Source organism: Sus scrofa, chromosome 16, assembly GCF_000003025.6.
Source record: "Sus scrofa isolate TJ Tabasco breed Duroc chromosome 16, Sscrofa11.1, whole genome shotgun sequence".
Taxonomy (NCBI): domain Eukaryota; kingdom Metazoa; phylum Chordata; class Mammalia; order Artiodactyla; family Suidae; genus Sus; species Sus scrofa.
In genome coordinates this window covers 14,032,500-14,050,419 of record NC_010458.4, presented here as the reverse complement: position 1 = coordinate 14,050,419, position 17,920 = coordinate 14,032,500, and the positions used below count along the sequence as shown (strand labels likewise).

At 34.5% G+C, this 17,920-nt stretch overlaps 1 protein-coding gene across 1 annotated transcript in view; it reads left to right on the top strand.

Moving 5' to 3' along the window:
* CDH9 (cadherin 9) overlaps positions 1-17,920 on the top strand; it is a 137,788-nt gene that overhangs the window by 26,079 nt on the left and 93,789 nt on the right. The gene's annotated exons all lie outside the window — the stretch shown is intronic.

Here is a 17,920-nt window from a genome sequence, read left to right as displayed (position 1 = left end):
ATAAATCTTGACTATCACTGAAAAATCACAACACCAGAAGATGACCAATAATACAGTTTGAGTCAAAGTTATGTGTATTAAATTGCTGTTAACAAGGCATACTGCCCATCACGAGGAAACTGGAGGTATTTTGGTTAGAGGGAGTTAAGATAAGTTTATTCTAGAGTTTGGGAATATGCTGGAGCATTTGGGAAGTACTTATAAAATCAGGGACCAGCATTTGATTAGGTAATATTAGGAAACTGGGGCAATTCTGTACATGTATATTAATTTCTATGTGGAAGCTGGAAAAAGTTTGAAGTTGCCTTTGATAAAGATATAACAACTAAGAGAGGAAGATATTTGGTCATTTTGGGGGTGCCTAGTGCCCAGGATTTCTGCCTTGTTCACTTGTAGAGTGAGCTCATATAATGATGCTCTTCTGTTACATTGTTTGTGCTCAACAGGATAAACCATAGCCTAGATCTTAGTTTCCAAGCCAGGTACAGGCTGTCAGCTCTCAGAGCTGATTTTTATTTTCTCCCTTTCCTCCTAATGGATGTTTATCTTGGGCAATTTATTTAAACACTCTAAACTTTCATGTTTTTGTGTATAAAATTAATAATATAGCTCCTTCATCAAGTGGATTTTGAAATTAAGTGATTTAAGATAAATGCTTCAGTCCTAAAGATTAGGGAATTTAGGGAGCTTAAAACAAACGAAAGTTTAATTTTTCTCCTCCTATATATCCATTACAGGTTGGCTGGTAGGGGTGACAGGGAGCTTTGTTGTCTTCATTTTGGGTCCTAAGTGTGAAGTCTTGCTACCTGGTACGACAAAGGGGAAAAGATAGTGGTGGGATTATTTAGCAGCTTATAAATCTTCTTCCCAAAAAGAACACAGATCACATTCAATTAAACTTCACTGGTTAAATAGCTACAGGGAACTTCAAGATGGCAGTGAAGCATAATACCAGTGGGCTAGAAGAAGGATAAATGAGCTGTTTGTGCACAGAACAGATGATTTTTCAAAACTGTGAGGCAGTTGAACAGTGCCTGGTCCATACCATATGCTTAATAAATGCTAGACATAACAATAATAAATGACATTATTCTCATCTCCATTTTCCTTCCCTCTATCGGATTTAATAATAATGATTTATCCCTCCTATGTGAGTTTATTTTTGGATGAACTTTCCAGATGAAATAAACACTAGATCTTTAATATCAGCCTCTGTTAATGAGATATGAAGCAATTTTATGGTAACTACATTGTGTTTGGGTAGGTGATTTGCAAAGGTAAACATGCTAATGTATTTTTACAATAACTATTTGTAAAGTTGAGTTAGAGAGTATTTGAAATTTAAAACTTAAAGTCATGGTTGTTGCCTTTTTATTTGGGGGGTCTGTTTAGATTTGATTTGATCAGTAAAATTAAATAATCTGTAGATTCACTATGAAGTTGCCAAATGGTACACTAGACTCACATTATGCTGTGACTGTGAACACTAATTGAAAACATTGCCATGGTGATTGCTATAGTAACATTTAAATTGGCATCAATGCCAAAGAATCTTTAATACTGATCTCATAGAAATTAGTTCACAGTACATTTCAAGAATATAAATAGATTTTTCTGGGATTTTCATTCACATAACGCTGAAAAGAAAGAACATGCATATATATTTTAAAAATAATAATAGATTTAATAAAATACTTAAATGCAAATGGTCATGACCTATAAATGATTTTATAATTTAATGATAGGAGAGTACCTACTAAAGTTTTCATTCATATTGAGTATTTTAAGTCTGTTAAATTATTTAGTCCCTCAACATATATTTCGTTTCTTTATTTTTAATATTAAATTTTATTTTTTTCCACTGTATAGCATGGGGACCAAGTTACACATACATGTGTATATAATTTTTCCAGCCATTGTCGTGTTATGATGTAAGTATCTAGATATAGTTCTCAGTGTTACACAGCACGATTTCATTGCTAATCCATTCCAAGAGCAATAGTTTGCATCCGTTAACCCTAAGCTCCTGATCCCTCCCACTCCCTCCCTCTCCTCCTGGGGCAGCCACAAGTCTACTCTCCAAGTCCATGATTTTCTTTTCTGTGGAAAAGTTCATTTGTGACTTATTTTAGATTCCATTTATAAGTGATATCATGTGGTATCTGTCTTTCTCTTTCTGACTTACTTCACTTAGTATAAGAGTCTCTAGTTCCATCTATGTTGCTGCAAATGGCATTATGTGGTTCTTTTTTAAGGCTGAGTAGTATTCCATTGTGTATATATACCACATCTTCCGAATCCAATCATCTGTTGATGGATATGTGAATTGTTTCCATGTGTTGGCTATTGTGAATAGTGCTGCAATGAACATGTGGGTGCATGTGTTTTTTTAAGGCAAGTTTTGTCTGGATATATGCCCAAGAGTGGGATTGCTGTGTCATATGATAGTTCTATGCATAGATTTCTAAGGTACCTCCATAATGTTCTCCATAGTGGTTGTACCAGCTTAAATTCCCACCAACAGTTCAGGAGGGTTCCCTTTTCTCCACACCCCCTCTAGCACTTGTTATTTGTGGACTTCTTAAAGATGGCCATTCTGACTGGTATGAGGTGGTATCTCATGGTAGTTTTGATTTGCATTTATCTAATAATCAGGGATGTTGAGCATTGTTTCAAGTACTTGTTGGCCATCTGTATATCTTCCTTGGAGAAATGTCTATTCAGGTCTTTTGCTCATTTTTCCATTGGGTTGTTGGCTTTCATATTTCTAATCTTCTCCTCTGCTTTGTGCAAAATGATTTAATATAGAGACCCCCCCAAAAAAAGTCTATTCTGGTTTTGAATAATAGTCTGGAAAAGAGAGTCATAAGTAACTTAAAGATAGTTAAACTTAATTGAGTTTTTTTCTAAGCTTTTTATGAGAATTAGCGTCAAGTCAATGAGTATTATTATTAAGTTTTATGAATTAAGAAACTAAGACAGAAAGAGATTAATGTCTTGTCAAATCTGTCTAGTAGATAGCACAGCTAGCTATCTGAAACAGTTCCACGATAGTGGTCTTAAAAATGCTTCCTGTTTGGAGTTCCCATTTTGGCTCAGTGGAAATTAAATTGACTGGTGCCCATGAGAATGCAAGTTCGATCCCTGGCATCGCTCAGTGGGTTAAGGATTCAGCGTTGCCATGAGCTGTAGCGTAGGTCACAGATGCGGCTAGCATCTGACATTGCCATGGCAGTGGGATAAGGCCAGTGGCTAAAGCTCCAATTAGACCCCTAGCCTCGGAACCTCCATATGCCGTGGGTGTGGCCCTAAAAAAGACAAAAAATCCTGCTTCCTGTTAACTCCCTGTCCTAAATATTATGTACTCTATGATACTGAAGCATGGAAAAAAAATTTCTTACATTTACCAGGGAAAGTCAAGAAAATACTATAACTTGATAATAAATACTAATATTTAATTAACACTGTTTTCTAGGGCTGCTGCAACAAAGTATGACAAACCAAGCGGTTTAAAATCACTTAACTTTTTTATCTTAATTATATAGGCTAGATGTCTGAAATCAAGGTGTTGGCAGATCTATAGTCTTTCAATAGACTGGTGGAGGTTACTTCCTTATTCCTGCCAGTTTATGTGTATTAATTAGCTTAACTGAAAACATTAAAAAATCAGTAATAATGCAACATGCATATTAGGGCAACCAGGGAACCATTGATTAAATAACATATTCAAGGTCACCTAGCAAGGATTTGAAATCAGGCATCTGAACACTAGAGGTCATGCCCTTAAACATGGACCTCTAACAATATTTAGTCTTAAAATTTAAACAATTTTCTAGGTTGACTCCACATAAAAATGAAATCACAACAGATATTAGAATATTTGCAAATGTATTTGTCACTAAGAAAGATTACAACATCTTCTAGGAATTTTATCTTTTGAATATTTAGAGACCATTTGAATAACCCAGGTATAAGACAATCTATATTTATTCACAGAAGCACTGCAATATGTTAACTACATAGTTACAGTTATGGTTTCAATCCAAGGGCCAATTTCCAGTGTGCATGTTTTTGATCTCTTGTCTTGACATCACTAACTCCTCCTTGTTATACTTTCCTCTCTGGTCTACAAGAATGCCCCCGCACCCCAACTCTCTCAGTTGCTCTAACCACTTCTCCTATACTTTCCTCTCATTTACTTCTCTCAGACATAGGTGAAACAAATCTGGCATCTACTGCTATAGGGCCCTTGATCTAGATTATATTCTGACTGAACATCCCTCACATTCCTAACAGGATAGTTCCCCTTTTTCAAATATTTACTCAAATAACACTTTCTTCATGAGACCCAGTTGGAATTTCCCTTCTCTTCCCCTTCCTCGTCCTTATATTCATTTCCTGCTATAATGCTCTGATTTTTTTCAATTGCATGAATGCCTTCTATTAGCGTTTTCATATTATTTCGTTTGTTGGATAGTATTTGTCTTTTTCTGTATGTTTTATTTGTATCCCTAATGTATACCCTATGCTTGGCAATAATAGGCACCAGGTAAATATTTGAAGCATAGCTGAATGGCTTACTCTAATAGACCAGACTAGAGGATCATTTGGACCATATATATAATCTTAGTTCTCTAGAATCAGTCTGAGACCTAGATTTGGGTGCAGGTGATTGACTGAAAGTGTGCTTCTCAGGAAGAAACTGTAAAGAAGCAATGAAGCAGGAGAGAGAAGGAAAAAGAACACAACACAGCACCCACATGGTCTAATGTTGAATAGAGCTTTGGCTTGATCCTTAAAGAGAAGGCTCTAAGCATAATATGGAAGAGAGAGCTGACCCAGCTTTAGGCAAGGAGTGCCTCAGTGTTGTGGTGACTGAAGGAATTTCCCTAGCATTGTGGTTCTCATCAGAAGAGAAAAATTTTCAGAAGAAGGGGGCAACTATAGGCAATATGCAGAAAACCTTCACAGCAGCTGGCTGCTATGTAGATGGGCTTGGCAAATGGGATCTTCATGGAGCACAATAGAGTCTAGTATGGAATCTAGATAAGCACTTACAGTAAACTATGGATATGCATATGACTGTAAAATGGTTAACGTGATAGTTTAAATGACCCTCTCAAATCTCATTTATAGTTTCCTTGACAAATGCATACTGTTTTATTGCACATTAATAGTATATAATTATATAACAACCTAATCAATAGGTTCAATTTGAAAGAAAATATTATATTTATACATTATGAATCTAACATATTTCAAATTCTTTTTATACACATGGTTTTATTTAACTATTTTACCTCCTGATAAGGTAAGCTTATGATTTCTGTTCTAGATATGATGAAAATAAAACCTAGTTAATAAATTTGCCTAAGCTCATTAAGATAGTGACAAATTCAGAATATTAATCCATCTCTCTGTGTGTCCACTTTTCATTCTACTCTTCTGCCTACATATATAATGCCAATGTAAAATTACATATTTTTCAAATTTTAAGTTCCTATTATTTTAAAACATGGAGTCCATAAATTTAAATTTGGAAACATTACATCAATATTTGTACTTATCTCTAACTGAAGTGTAACATGTCTCAAAACTATGTTTATGGGTATCAATTTATAGAATTATTAGATGTACCTATGACTTTATGATTAGTAGAAATAAAATATCCTACTAAATACCTTGTATGTTCATTTTTTTCTTTACAGTAATAGTATTGATCAGATCTGCTACTGGGTCTTGTTATTTATTGCATTAACTGAGAACTACATCACAAGTTTTTTAAAATAGTTTAATAGCTGTATTTTTAAAAAATTGATTTCCTTTTAAATGCTATACCATATCTTAATCTGTGTTAAAATATTCTGTCATCAATCTGACAAAAAGTTTTACAAAACAAAAAAACGTTAAAATTCCACTTTAAAATCCATAATACTACTTTGATTTTTGATTAAAACATTAACTTTTCATTGGTATCTATACTGTGGTAATCATTATAAATCCTTGCATATTTGCTTTGCAATTTGCTCCTCCAGAGCTACTTAATTTCCTATCCTCAGTACTGCCAAGCACAACCTACCCCCATTCACTTGTTCCCATTCTCCCCGGCTCCACACTAAGACATAAAGCTGGATAACAGTTTGGTCTGAACTTTTGCTTTCTAGAGCTAACTCAAGAAAAGAAGTTATGTCAAACCAAATACAGTTTTAAATTTGGATAATTTTTAGCACTATGTGCTCTTTGTTAAATGAGAAATAATTAGTGTCTGCTGATGCATGTGAGACAGTCATTAACTTGCCTCTGACAGACTCTGATGTTCATATTTGACACTGGAAGCTGACATGAAACCCCAGGTAGAAAACTCATCTATACTTTTCTCCACTGATTAGCAAGTTTAAATATAAACTGAAGTTTTTCTTTTATTTTCCTGATAGGTTACATATTATTCAATAAATGACTTCTAATGTCAGTAACCTATTCAGGGGTGGGTCATAAACAAACTTTATCTTGCTATATATGTAGAACATATTCCCAGAATACAGGATTCTTAAGCAATCTGCTGTTCTAGATACATGACTAGAAAAAAAGTAAGTGCTTTATATGTACTTGGTGAAGGAATTACTGCATGGATTTTTGGATGACTTCATGATATGACCTCATATTACATGTAAGTTGCAGGACTTATTTACCCTTTCCCTACTCTTAGACTTTTAGTTCATTTTTACCTTTTCTCCAGTGTTTCTGCCAAGATATAGTCAGGAAACAGATGACATACTCAATGATTGGCAAGAATTTAATAGAGGGGATGGGAAGTGTTAAAGGAACTAACCAGGGATAGTGTAGTGTTCCTGGTGTGTGTGTGTATGTGTGTTAAATATTGCTTCATCTTCTGACACTCCAAGATGCTACTAGATCATCTTATATATTTCCTTCTCTAGTCCTAAAATGAGCTATTTTCCCAAGGATCCCTGGTTCCTTTAGTTGGAAAATGGTATTTGAAACCAAGATCTGGGCACTAGGTGAGTTCATGGGTACTGGGTGGTATTGCTGCTAGGCCATCTCAGGTAATAGAGCAAGGAATACATATGTATGTATACAAACTTGTATGGATATACACTTATCTATAAATATTTCAATACATAAGCATCCATAATTTATATTAAAGTACATGAGGTTTCTTGTTTTTTTGTTTTGTTTTGACTGCACCAGTGGCAAATGGAAGTTCCTGGGCCAGGTATCAAATACCAGTTGCAGCTGTGACCTACACCACAACTGCAGTGATTCTGGATCCTTAGCCCTCTGTGCAGGGCCAAGATGGGATTGAACCCATGCCTCGGCAGCGACCCAAGCCACTGCAGAGACAATGCTGTATCCTTAGCCCTCTGTGCTACAGTGGAAACTCCTAAAGTACATGAGTTTCCATTGAAGTCTCCAACTCTATTCCACATGCATCATGCTGTCCTCTTCCTCTTGTTTATCTCTAAATTTTTACAACAGTAAGAAACCTGACTTCTAATATCTGCCATCCATTTACTTAATTGATTTTCAGTATACATGTGGAGCAGCCTAATTATTAACCTAATCCTTTGGAGAAAATACTTCATTATCTAGATTTTGCATATGTGCAATTTCTTTTCATTTAGTCTTGGGGACTTAACTCATTTCCAAAGTTATTTGGGGTAGCAACTTCCCTCTTCACTGAGATTGTTTCATATATTTTTATTAAGTTAGATTCTCTTGTCATAGCCTGCGTTCTTTCTTGGACCCTATCTCTCCAGTCCCCAGCTCCTAAAATGATTTTTAGGAATTGTGCATACATTAAGGTTTATTCTATGCTGTAAAGTTGTATGGTTTTTGACAAATGTATAATGTCATGTAGCCACCACTGCAGTCTCATACAGAACTCCCTGCTCAAAGTTCCCCTTTGCTCATCTATTAATCCCTTCCTCCCAAACAACTGCAACCACTGTTATTTAATTGTCTCTATAGTTTTGCCTATTCCAAAATATCATATAGTTTTTTTAATTTCTTTAAATTTCCCCATTACATTATTTTTTTTCCTATTTTACAGCATTATGACCTAGTTACACATACATGTATACATTCTTTTTTTCTCACTTTATCATGCTCCATCATAAGTGACCAGATATAGTTGCCAGTGCTACACAGCAGCATCGCATTGCTAATCCATTCCAAGAGCAATAGTCTGCATCTATTAACCCCAAGCTCCCAATCTATCCAACTCCCTCCCACTCCCCCTTGGCAACCACAAGTCTATTCTCCAAGTCCATGATTTTCTTTTCTGTGGAAAGGTTCATTTGTGCCATATATTAGATTCCAGATATAAGTGATATCATATAGTATTTAATATAAGACAAGACACCATCAAACTTCTAGAAGAGAACATAGGCAAAACATTCTCTGACATCAACCTTACAAATGTTTTCTCAGGTCAGTCTCCCAAAGCAACAGAAATAAAAGCAAAAATAAACCAATGGGGAGTTCCCCTCTTGGCACAGCAGAAATGAATCCAACTAGGAATCATGAGATTGTGGGTTCTATCCCTAGCCTTGCTCAGTGGGTTGAGGATCCAGAGTTGCCATGAGCTGTGGTGTAGGTCACAGATGCAGCTCAGATCTGGCATTGCTGTGGCTTGTCAGCAACAGCTCCGATTAGACCCCTAGTCTTGGAACTTCCATATGGCGTGGGTGTGGCCCTAAAAAAAGACAAAAACAAATTAACTAACTAAATAAATAAATGTGATGTGGAATACTGGATTATACTTCAGACAAGACAAAAGAATATTAGTGGGACAATTGATGACATTTGAATAAAGTGTATAATTAGTTAATAATATTATATTAAAGTTAACTTGCTGACTTGAAAAATTACACTATGGTTATGCAAGATTTATTTGGGAAAGATGGGTGAAAAAATAAATAAATAAAATAAAATTTAAAATATATAAATAAAATAAAATAAACCTAATAAAATAAAAATGGGACCTAATCAAACTGACAAGCTTTTGCACAGCAAGGGAAACCAAAAAGAAAACAAAAAGACAACTTACAGAATGGGAGAAAATAGTTTCAAATAATGCAACGGACAATGGCTTAATCTCTAAAAATACAAACAACTTATAGAACTCAACAGCAAAAAAGCCAACAATCCAATTGAAAAATGGGCAACAGACCTGAACAGACATTTCTCCAAGGAAGAGATACAGATGGCCAACAAGCACATGACAGAATGTCATATAGTTTTAATCATTCAGTATGTAGCTTTTTCAGGCTGGAATTTTTTACTTAGAGCTATGATTTTAGTTTCCTCATTTTTTTAAGAATTGAAAGCTCATTTTTTTTTTATCTCTGAATAATATTATATAGATAACCACAATTTGTTCATCCATTGACCTACATTTTGTTCCAGTCTAAACCTACTGATAACTAATGTTTTGGCTGAACCAGCCCTGTGTTTCTTACTATGATTGCAAAACACCCTAAGCAATAACTGTCAGAAAACTTTGAAAAAAACCCAAAAGTTTATTACTCACAACTTCTGTAAAGCACAGAGCACACCTGGTAGCACATCTAGGTCCTGGGAGAAGGAAATAGGTAGTAGGGAGGGGGGCGGGTAGAGAGAGAAAGAGAGAGAGAGAGTGTGTTACTGAGCCCATGAGTCTGGGGTTCTGTTTTTTTCTTTTTTGAGGTTGAGCCTGAGACCTAGGTTTTCTCACTCTTTATTGGTAAATTTAAAAGATAAGAGCAGGAATTTAAAGTGCAGGAAGAGACAAATAAGCAACTCAAATGGTCAGTTATCTAAATCAACCAGGATTGCTAAAACAAAGGAACCTCAAAGGAAGGGAAGGAACATCTGCTTTTTATCTAGTCCTGTGGCTGGTAAAGTGTTTATTTCAGATGGACAATTAAGCATTTGCATTAGAGAAAAAAAAAGGAAAACCCAACTGCTATCAGGGCTTCATGTACAACCTTTGAAGGGTATCTTTTTTGCATAGTTTTTAGAGATTATGAATAAAGTTTATATACACAGTAATATGATTTTTTATGTGAGTGTGAACATCACTTTTCAATCAAATAATTATATACCTAGGAACATGATTCCTAGACTATGCAATAAAACTATGTTTAGCTTTATAAAAAACTTTCAGATAGTCTTCCAATGCAGCTGTTCCATAGTGCATTCCTACCAGCAATAAAGGAGAGTTCCTGTTCCTCCACAAACATAGCAGCATTTGATAGGGTGATTTTGTGGATTTTAGCTGTTGTAATAGTTTTGCAGTAAACGTTTGTTGCTTCAGTTTCAATGTGCAGTTCCCTAATGCCAACTGATTTTAAAAGGCTTTGTGGGGTATGCTTATTGACCTTGGTATATTCTCTGGTAAGGTGTCATCTTTTCAGACTTTTAGAACATTTTTTAAAATTAGGCTGCTTATATTTTTATTATTGAATTTTAAATGTTCTCTGTATATTTTATATATAAATTCTTTATCAGATATATGTCTTGCACATAAATTTTTCCTGTCAGTGCCTTGTCTTTCCATTTTCCTAATAGCACTTTCACAAGGCAGACATTTTTCATTTTAGTAAAATCTCTTATCGCTGTTTTCTTTCATAAAATGTACTTTTCACATATATAAAACTCATTGACAAACCTGTTTACCAAGATTTTCTCCTGTGTTTTCTTCCAGAAATTTTGTAATTTACATTTTATGTTTGTGTCTATGACACATTTTGAGTTAATTTTTGCGAAAAGCATAAGGTTTGTATGGAGATATATTTTTTAAAAAGGTTTTGCATGTGGATGTCCAACTATTGCAGCACAGTTTGCTGAGAAATCTATCCTTTCTCCACTGAATTGCCTTTGTCCTTTTATCAAATAACAGTTAACTACATTTGCTTGGATCAATTCTGTACTGTCTATTCTATTCAATCTATGATCTATTCTTTTGCCAAATCCATGCTACCCAGATAACTGTAAGTTTATAGTAAGTTTTCAAATTATTTTTGCTTTATATTTTTTATAACACTTAGCACTATCTGCCACTTTAGTTTTTATCTTCTGTTACCATCTCTACAGGTAAAAGTACTTTAATTCATTGCTGTATTGCCAGTGCCTAGAACATATGCATATGACATGATTCATCAACTTTGTTTAGACAATAAATACACACATTTGTAATTCATTTGTTCTTATTACATAAATATAACTCCACTGTTTTTACAAGTTTTAAGAATATTTTTTATATATTAATGATATGGACTCATCCTGTATAAATTTTTTTTCCTCCTTTTTTCATTTGACTAAAGGGAAGTTCTCTTGTGAGAAGTGTTGAGACTGGGAACGCTATACTACTTAATTATTTTTTCTTACCGAAAGCTCTCTATTCATCTGATTTCCTACATCTCCATAAGTCCTTTTTCGTGCTTTGTTTTTTGTCTTTTTCCCCCAGATGAAAGTGTTACTACTGCGTGTGCTTATGCTGAGGAGATTGTGTGATCTCCCACAGCTTTATTGTAATCTAATCTCATCTTGCATTTTTATCATTTTTCCACACCAACTTGAAACTCTTTTTTCTGGTTTCCAGTGTCTAAGAACACTTTGACTAAAAAGCCCCCATTTTCTGTGATAGTATCAAATTCTACTTTTCCCATACGCCAATAATACTTTGTTAGCTAACATTCTTCAACAAGTTGTGGCCATAGCTCTCTCCTAACAGATTTTCCATCTCTGACTCTGACTAAAATTATTCACTTATAAGGCATATCTCCAAATTAGAATATATCTGAAATAATGTACACTAATTTGTACCTTTTTATCTTTGTCCTGTTATGTTATAGGGGATGCCTTTATTAAATTGATATAATAGTATCTTGGCCAACTACAAAGGAGAATCCTGGTAATCCAGGATCATATGTAAGATTTGATCCCCTTGATCCTCATTGGAGGACTAATATTGTGAAAAAACTTGCTTTTCTACCTCCTTTTGTTTGAAAGTTGATGTTTTTTCCATAAATCATAGAGAACTTTTATTTTTTTAATCTAGCTCCACTCTTGCTATAGATAGTGATTATTTTTCTCAGGTTCTATGAATAAGTTTTCATGTATTTATGTAAATTTTTATATATTCTATATATATTTATATTCTATTATTTATATTATTATTGTTATTTTGATAGGATATTGGCAAAACCTGTTGAAGGGCTTCTTTTATGATACTAGTTTAAACTACCAGTGTTCTAGAGATGACCTAAACCTAATTTTTTAAAGCTTAGTTTAGTAGTGGTATTAAGGATTGCTTATACAAATCTGGAAGCTCATATTTCTTCCATTAATTTTTTAATAAGAAAAATGAAATCATTTTTAACTAAATATGACAATAATTGGATGTAGAATTTTTTAAAAAATATTTTAGAGAGCTTATATATATATTAAATACATATGATCAATTATATATACACACATATATTTATGTAATAAATGCAAGAATTATCAATTTCTATGAAAAATAGATATGTTAAAACACATATCCCCAAATAGTTCCTTGATTATGTAAGACATAATTTTGGTGTCTATTCATAGTCACAGGACTGTTTCTTTATATACATGTCATTTACCTAACTGAACTGTCAGATTTGTCTTACCAACTCATATTAAAAATACAATAAAGTATTGGAAAGATTGCTGGCCAAGGAATCAAACAAGATATGTATGCCTTTTGCCAAAACCACAAAATAACTGGGTCATCAGAAACAATTTTCTTCACCTCTCCACATCTTATATATCTCATCTAGAAAAGGATTTAAAATAAATGACTATAGCTCAGTTGTTTTTTTTTAAGATAAATACATTAAGATGTCCAGAGGTGCTTTGTTGATTATAAATCTTAAAATAAGATACTAAAATCAGTCATATACACTTGTTTTATATGTACATTTCATCTGAGAAACTGCCCAAAAAACATGATTGGAATTATTAAAATACTTTATCTGAGTTTAAACCATAGGTATAAGAAAAAACGATATACTTTAATTTTGGATGCAGATTTTATATGCTGAACATCCTACTTAATTACAGTAATGGACTTTTTTTTTTTTTTTTTTTTTTTTTTTTTTGCTTACAAATAGCCAGCAGCCATTTTTCTCAAGTGCAATTGAAATATAATTAAAAGAACAAGGGAATGATAACAAAACAATTTTCAGTTTTTAAAGTTAACAAGATTCAAGTGAATTCCCTGATTACAAAGTCACAATTAAACCAAACTTAAAATATTGTACTTCATAATGCATCTAATAGTATTTATTTATCAACAAAAAATGTGATTAAAATGCAGAGTGCTTAAGGGCGATAGAGGTAATTAAGCATAGAAAATTTAGTAATCAGCTTGTTGCTACTGAATGAATAAAGGATATGAAGAATTTTAATAAACCCTATGGGATAAGAGCTTGCTAACTTTAAAAACAAATGTAACAAAACCTTTTAGAATGTGCATTTTTGTCTAAGAGCTAAGGAATGTACAGATGTTAAATTAGGCACAGGAGGATACATTAATTTTTCCTAAAAGTGAAAGAATTATGCCTAGAATTATGAGAAAAATAAAAATTTTTAATAAAAGGGGTTTACTGTTCAAACAAACACTCTATAATTTATACCAATCACTTTGTAAAGTTCATACTTAATCCCATGTTATGCAAATTTTCATAAACATCTTTCTTAGTTCATTGCAGACTGAATTTCATTTTTTAGGAAAAATTCACCAGGACTCTTTTAAAAGGCACATTTCCTCCCAGTTAAACCCTTTACATATCTCTATTAGCTTGTTTATACAGTGGAATATTGTCAGTCTCGTATGTGATCCCAGGCTTTTATCCATTTTAGGCATGAATCAAACCAATCAAATAAATTTGCAAATATATATTAAGTATGTATTACATGTCAACAGCTGTTTCATGCAAGATACAGTGATTTGCAAAATATCCCACAATCATACAAGTTACATTATAACTAAAGGAAACAATCAATAAACATATAATGCGCTAAATGAAAAAGATAATTAAAATCACTGTAAATTATATGAAGGAAATAAATCGATGTTAAGAAAGAAATCATTAGAGACTGAAGTTGGGTAAGCTCTTTGAAAAGGTTGTTACAGAAGACTTTGCAAGAAAGCAGAATATGATGTAGAAACTGAATAATGAGAAGGAGTTGGCTATGGGTGAGTCAAGCAAGACTATTCAAGGTCTGAATGTGAGTAAAGCAAAGACCTTGATTTGGGCAAGCACTTAAGACACATGAAGAAGGCTTTCAGCTGGGCACATATGAAGCAATATTACTTAACAGCAGTACAATGAATATAAGGTCCATTGATTTCAGTCCCACAGAATTCAAATCCTGGATGCCTTCCACTTTCCCAAAGGTGCCTACCATTTTGCGATATCAGCAAGTTTGTTCAACAGGCCAAGACTCAGTTTACCCTTCTCTATAATTTGGTCATGCTTTCCTTGTAATATTGTTGCAAGGAGAGTTAAAGAAACATTGTTTAAAAAAAAAAAAAAAGACTCAGCCAATTGCCTAAAACACAGAAAGCAAGTTAGAATAAATGTTGGTTGCCAGCATCACAGATGTTCACAGGCTATTTCTGGAGCAGTACAGCCCAAGTACAAGGGAGTGCCTGGATTTAACTTTCAGTCTTTCTGTAGCTGTTTATATAAATTTGTACAGTCATTTAACCTCTTTTGCCTCAGTTTCCTTAAAATAATATGACTGATATAAGGGATTACAGAAGAATATACTTTAAAAGTTTGTCATAAATATATGAATTATATGAAATTAGTAGATCAGTGAATCACTTTGCTTCCTGTTACTAATTATGCTGAAATGCCGTTAGTAGTAGCAGCATTAAAATATCTTTATTTTGGGAGTTCCCGTCATGGCTCAGTGGTTAACGAATCCAACTGGGAACCATGAGGTTACAGGTTCTATCCCTGGTCTTGCTCAGTGGGTTAAGGATCCGGCATTGCTGTGAGCTGTGGTGTAGGCTGCAGATGCAGCTTGGATCTAGCATTGCTGTGGCTGTGGTGTAGGCCAGCGGCTATAGCTCCAATTAGACCCCTAGCCTGGGAACCTCCATATGTTGTGAGTGCGGCCCTATAAAGCAAAAATAAATAAATAAATAAAAATAAAATAAAATCTCTTTATTTTGACCAAGAATAATTTTCTAATAGATTGTCCTTTCCCCTGATGAAACTGGCACTCAAAAATGGCTCAATCATCTACCCAGTTCACAAACTAATAATGTAGGAATTATATTTTATTTCTCTTTTAATCCTTTATAACCAATACATGAGTAGGTAGTATTTTCTTTTCTGAATATGAATATGCAAGTCTTACCCAGTTGTTAGGTCTGGTTCCCCAGAAACAACCCTGAGGCAGGGATTTGGATGCAAATGATTGGTTAACAGATTGCTTCCAGGTCAGGAAGTGAGGGAGGAATGGGAAAGCAGGATAGGAAAAAGAATCCAAGTTAGGGTGTAATTTCAGTCTAAGTTCTAGCATCAGCATGATTCTTTAGGGGAGCTTTGGGATGTAAATAGCATGTTAGTGTAAATACTTCTGCACCTGTTAAGCAAAGGCTCAGGGATTCTGTGGAGAAAATTATAAATGTGGAAGCACTTGAGGCTCCCTGTGCCTGTAGGCAAAATGGCTCCTGTAGCCAAGGGAAGTCCTCCAAAGAGAGTTGCAGGTGCAGGTCATTAGAAGAAAAACACACAAAAATTGTAGTGCATGTAGTGTGTGTGTGTGTGTGTATGTGTCCACATTAAAGAATCAAAGGAAACCTGAGTAGAGTGTTGGTGTCCACTTCAAACCACCATCGTCATCGCTTTCTGGACTGGATTGATAGACTTAACTGATCTCCCCTCTAACCAAATCCTTTCCTATCCTCTAAGCCTGTTTTTCACTCTATATAAGGGTTGATCTTTTCTAAACATGGCATGTTAAAGTCTTCCAACTGCTTTCCAATGCACTGGAAATGACAGCAAATTTCTTACTATAGCTTATAGAAGCCTTTGGGATCCTAGCCTCTGCCTAAGTCTCTGGATCCATCTAATAGGACTGGACTTTTCTTCTCAAAAGCTTGTATTCTACCTAAAGTGGAAACCATAGAGCAGACCACAGGAAATGAAGATTGCTCTTCGATTTCTTTTGCAAGAGCAATCTGCAAGGATGGTGGCCAAAAGAAAAATTTCCCCATGGGAAGAAACCAGGGTACCCAGTGTGGTCAGCTAAGGAATCTGTAGTATTTTATCAAAACAGTTATTCTTGAGAATTTCTGCCTGCACATTTTCTACTGCACAAGCACTGATCAATAAAATGCAGGGCGTATTCTGAACTAATGGCCATTAGCTAGTACTTTTACTCTTTTTGTTACCATTACTTGATATTGCACTGTTCTGACATTTATTTCAGAATTCTACATCAGTTGTGCTTAAATTGACCAATTTCCAGTAGTTTACAGGATTAATCTAAAGCCACATAAAATTGCCGAAAATAATAGCAATCTATAATAAGAATGTCAATGGAAAAAATCAATAAATAATTCATAATTAGAATAAAAAGTTTTATTTGAGCCAAACTGAGGATTATAGCCTGGGACACAAAGATTCAAGAATTTGAATTGTGTTCCACCAGACTACAAAATGGGGGAAGATTATTAAGGCAAAAACCTTTATGCTTTAAAAAATTACATTAACTTGGAGTTCCCGTCATGGTGCGGTGGTTAATGAATCTGACTAGGAACCATAAGGTTGTGGGTTCAATCCCTGGCCTTGCTTAGCAGGTTAACGATCTGGCGTTGCCATGAGCTGTGGTGTAGGTTGCAGATGCGCCTCGGATCCCGCGTTGCTGTGGCTCTGGCGGAGGCCAGCGGCTACACCTCCGATTAGACCCCTAGTCTGGGAACCTCCATGTGCTGCGGGAGCGGCCCAAGAAATGGCAAAAAGACAAAAAAAAAAAAAAAATTACATTAACTGTCAGGAATTAGGATTGGAGCTGGCAAGAAGTAGGGATGCTAGTTAAATAAGGATTAGTTGGTTCCAAAGTGGTTATGTAGTTACAAGGGGAGACCTTGAGACCATAATGTTGCAGCTTCTATCAGATGTTGTTTTGAGAATGCCTAGTGGCTGGTGGTGCCCTTGAGTCAGATATAGTTCAAGAAATTCAAGTTCTCAGTGGTACAAGAATGTGTCTAAAACCATGTCTATGATGGCCACCCAGATCCATTTTGGATGACTGGGGCAGAGTTACTCCATTTTGGTTTTTAAATGCATTCTTTTCTTAAATGGTTAAAGCAAATGTGCAGCATGTTCAACAGGCCATGGATAGACTTTTAGTTAGCATTAAATTTAAGTTAAATCATGGACAAGCCAGAATGACGTCATCATACCTCAGCATGTGAAAGTTCCTCTCATTAAGAATAACTATCATCACTCAAAATTTCAGAAAAAAAAAAATGACATTACATTGATTTCTCTCATTATGGAGTAGTGTGTGGATTTGTGGCCACAGAGGTGTGTTTTGTTAAGTAAGAACATTAAAAAAAAAAGGTATGGAAATTTGGGTACATGTAGCTGGACAAGCCAATAGCTCTGTACCATAGCAGGCATCCATTCTCTACTCTGCAATTAACATTCTCCATTATGTCATCTATGGATAAATATATGCAAATGGCTATATTGGGAGCAACCAGGTTAGATGATGATGATATTGATGATGAAAACACTAACTTAAGAATTTGTATGATAGCAGAATGCTAACTTATTATGAACTACAACTATTATATAAAAATTGTTCTTTAAAATATATCTATATTACTATGTAAATATCATCTTTTATTAGACGAGGA